Here is a 4,710-nt window from a genome sequence, read left to right as displayed (position 1 = left end):
CACGGGACACTCTGTTCACAACATTGACATCAGCATGATGCCACGACACGATGCCATACACGTGTTCTGCGGTTGTGAGGCCGGTTGGACGTACTGTCAAAATTGCTAAGACGACGTCACCCTGACATTCAATTTTCTGGCAACAGCTCTGATGGACATTCCTGCAGTCAGCATGCCAATTGCACGCTCACTCAACAGTTGTTGCATTGTGTTGTGTGACAAGACTGCACGTTTTAGAGTGGCCTTTTATTGTCCCCAGCACAAGGTTCACCTGTGTAATGATCATGCTGTTTAATCAGGAACATTTCGGGGATCTTTTATTTCATCTCATGAAACATGGGACCAACACTTTACATGTTGCGTTTTATATTTTTGTTCAGTGTAGTATGGCTCTTACATGTGCTGAACATTCCTCTGGATGCATTATTATATTGACATGACTGCCCCACAAAAACATCTAGATCTCAACTTCACAGATGAATCACTTCACCGCCCACATAGACTTGTCATTTGGTCATGTTTGTCACCTCCCTTTTATATAGAACGGTGTCTATCTTACAGACAGACAGACAGACAGACAGACAGACAGACAGACAGACAGACGCAGGTGACAGTGTAATGGTGATCACATTCATCATAATCATGATAATAATGCTGACATTTAAATACGAACAGAAAGAAAAAAGTATATATTTTTCTCTAAAACTTCGGAGCAATTCCATTCTTTAGCCCACAACAACCCAAGTGAAGAGTAATGACGTCTCCATGGCATCAGACGGTAAGAGCAGGGTTCTGCCTGTGTAGCGTCAGGTGGGTTGAGCTGTAATTCTGGGGCTGGGTGGTCAGGGAATAGGTGGTGTTCAGAACGGGTCACACCTGGGGAATCAGCCCACTGCGTTTATCCTGACCCCAACAGTGGAACAGTATCTCTCTTAAGTAAGCCATAAAGCAGCACACACACACATACACACACATACACATACACACAGATAGAAAGGGAGTTACGCACGCAAGCACACACACTCACACACACATGGATAGGTAGATACACACACACACACACACACACCTATTTTGGTGGCTCATAATCAAAGTCTAGTCTCTGACGCCCTGCCCTACATCCTACCACAGTGTAATCCAGTGCTTCTGCTCCCTACAGAGCTCTATGGCATTGAGTCTTATTATAGATGCCACACTGTCTAATTATCACTGCTATCAGCAGGCACCGAGCGGAACGCCTAGCTAGAACCACAGGAGTACCGCTCTGCATGCTCTATATACCTGGGAATGGGGCTGGAAAGACTGCTGTGTGGGTAAAGTGTTCCAGTGTGAAGGTCAGACCCAGGTCGTTACGTCGTAGTGAATGTGCGGAGGAGTAGAGATAGGGCGTATAGAGTACTGGGTGGCACTTTCACCTTTCAGACATGACAGACTCACTCTGTTTCTTTCTGTTCTCTCTCTGTCCACCTCTTATCTTCCCCTCCACTCCCCCTCTGTCAGTCTCTTGTTTGTCTTTCTGCCAGTCTGTCTTATTTCTCTTTCTCTCCCTCTCTAAATTCTCTCTAGGACTTCCCTGTAGTTATTGGAGTAAGTGTTCTCTAACATGTGAGGCAACCACCGCCTGCTAAATAATTGATCACGATAAAAAATAAAAAAAATAAAGAGAGAAGGAAAACGCACCAAGCTCTCAATCTCTTCTCTGAAAGTGTTTGGGAAACAGATGAATGAGACAAAAAGGAAAGGAAAGAGAAAGAGGAGGGAGACAGAGGGAGAAAAAAAAGCCGCTTGTGGCATCTCCCTCCCTCAAGCACAAAGCGACTTCCACATCAAAATGTCACCAGCACAACAGCTGCTGCTGCTGCAATATAGTCCTTTAAAGTAAACTTTCAACAACTCCCCTCGAAAAACACCGTCTTTTTAATGAATAAGGAACGGAAAGACTGAGAGAAAGGGGGGACACAAAGTGCTGATATTATGGGTTGAAATCTGTGTGGGAAAGACAGGCAGTCAAACTGTCAGGCGTGAGCGCTGAGACGGAACAAAGAGGAACAGTGGAGACAATTACATTGGCGCTGTGGAGTGACGAGAGGCATCGCACAGCAACACACCACGGATGGAGGGAGAAGGGATACACCGTATACATGATAAACAACTCTGCTGTAGGTGTATATCACTTCCCATAACACCACCCCGGTACTGATCAATGATAAACAGGTGTGAATGAAGAACAAACAGTGGGAGGTATATGAACACAAAACGTAAACGCGCGAACAGCTTACACTACGTCACTAAATATTGATCAATGTCCCCACTGCTTTCATAAACAATGCAAGGGAATGATCAATTTGATCAATGAGCAATGTGACCATTGCCATTACTACTACCAGTGATGCATCAAGAGAGTCACATTTCCCTAAGTGGTCCTCATGTACTGGACAAAAATATAAACGCAACATGCAACAATTTCATTGATTTTACTGAGTTACAGTTTATATGAGGAAATCAGTCAATTCAAATTAATTCATTATGGATTTCACATGACTGGGAATACAGATATGCATCTGCTGGTCACAGATACCTTTAAAAAATGGGCCTCACAATGGGCCTCGGGATCTCGTTTTGGGGTATTCAAATTGACATCGATAAAATGCAGTTGTGTTCGTTGTCCATAGCTTATGCCTGCCCATACCATAACCCCACCGTCACCATGGGGCAATCTGTTCACAACGTTGACATTATCAAACCGCTCGCCCACACAATCCCATATGTGTCTGCGGTTCTGAGGCCGGTTGGACGTACTGCCAAATTCTCTAAAATTACGTTGAAGGCGGCTTATGGTAGAGAAATGTACTTTACATTCTCTGGAAACAGCTCTGGTGGACATTCCTGCATTGTGTTGTGTGACAAAACTGCACATTTTAGAGTAGCCTTTTATTGTCCCCAGGACAAGGTGCATCTTTGTAATGATCATGCTGTTTAATCAGCTTCTTGATATGCCACACCTATCAGGAGGATGGATTATCTTGGCAAATTAGAAATGCTTACTAACAGGGATTTAAACAAATTTGTGCACAACATTTGAGAGAAATATTATTTTTATGGAAAATTTCTGGGATCTTTTATTTCAGCTCATGAAACATGGGAAACACTTTATATATTTTTTCAGTGTAGTTCTGAAAACAGAAAAAGGCAGTGACACCCACACCAAACATCTCTGCACAGCACTTATAAAACTCATAAAAAGTTATAAAGTAAGGCTTAGTAGGAAAAGTTTAAATAATTTCAGATACGGGAACGTGTCCCCTCTCCATGAGCCATAAAACCCTTTTTTTAACAGTACATGATAAGGGAGCACATCACCTGTCATTATCAAGACTAACCTCATGTCTTATACTGCCATCTAGTGGCCAATATAGTCAATGACAAGGCAGCGGTGGAGATGTGGAGATGTGGAGACCGGAGCTAGACAATCAGCATTACTTTGGCAGACTATGCAAGAGCAGAACATAGGACACCTGTTGGGTGTACTACAAAGCAGGTTCAATGAGTTAGACTGCTAACTTTGATAAACAACCAGAAATAATGATGGATTTTCTGGTTCTTTAAAAAAGCTAAACTTAGATATGTGTTTTTGGTTGTTGAGTCAATTAGACCATGCCAATTTCAAGCATATTTATATTTTTTAATTACAAGTGTCTATTCTACCTTTATCCAGGGTCCTGACTCTATAGTCTACTAATCTACCTTTTCCCAGAATATTTAGGCAAGTTAGCTGGCTAACTGATTGAACCTGCTTTGTAGTAAACCCCACAGGTCACAGATCTGTTTGTGCTGTCTTGCCAAATCCTATTGTCATTGGTGCGGGGCGATGACCAGCCCTCGGGGCATGAGGGTCAGGTCCCCCAGACTGAGGTCGAGGGGCACCACAGGGGCTGTCTGTCTCATACCTTCTGCCTCGGGTGGAGCTGTGGGGACATGGGAGAGAGAAGGGTGGTAAATCAAATAATTCATGAGAGCAGGGTGTTCTGTTCCTGCATCACATGAGGATTGTTTACAGTGTCTTGCTCTTCCCAAAGCAAACACATCATAAATCAACTCTAGGCTACTATTCTATTTGAATTGTGTGTTTAGATATCAGACACGCACCATGTAGAGGAGATGGTTGCCAACTTGTCTCAGTCAATCAAAGCAACAGCAATAGGAAACATTTTTCGTTGGGATGAGAGCAGAATTTAAACATAAAAGGCTATTATTATTTTACTTCAAATTAACCTTTTCATAATTAGCATAAACTTTGAAGACGCCCCAAGGTTAATCACAACATTTACATATTTGCCTCCTGCTTAGATTATTAAAAGGGTAAATGTTTACTCAAATGTTTGTGTTGTTTTATGCAAATTATGTCACAAATGAATTTATGAATTTTCACTTGAATGGAAAGTACCGTTTGTAATTTAGAAATATCTAAATTAGATTCTGTGATCTCTCCAATTTAAATGCTTGTTTCTTCTAAATGTTTTATTTGACTTTGCTTGATTCATTTAAAGCTGCAATTAAAAAAGCACAGATGAAAAGGGGCAGGAAGAAATGTAGCCTTCTCCAATTAAATTAAAACTATTCCTCTGAAGCTAGTGCTCAAGTTTAGATTATTCCGAATTGTTGCAATATTATTTGTCCTTTTCATTCTATCATGTAGCATTAGGAAACTAA

The sequence above is a fragment of the Oncorhynchus nerka genome, linkage group LG8, assembly GCF_034236695.1.
Source record: "Oncorhynchus nerka isolate Pitt River linkage group LG8, Oner_Uvic_2.0, whole genome shotgun sequence".
Classification (NCBI taxonomy): domain Eukaryota; kingdom Metazoa; phylum Chordata; class Actinopteri; order Salmoniformes; family Salmonidae; genus Oncorhynchus; species Oncorhynchus nerka.
This window is presented reverse-complemented; position numbering follows the sequence as displayed.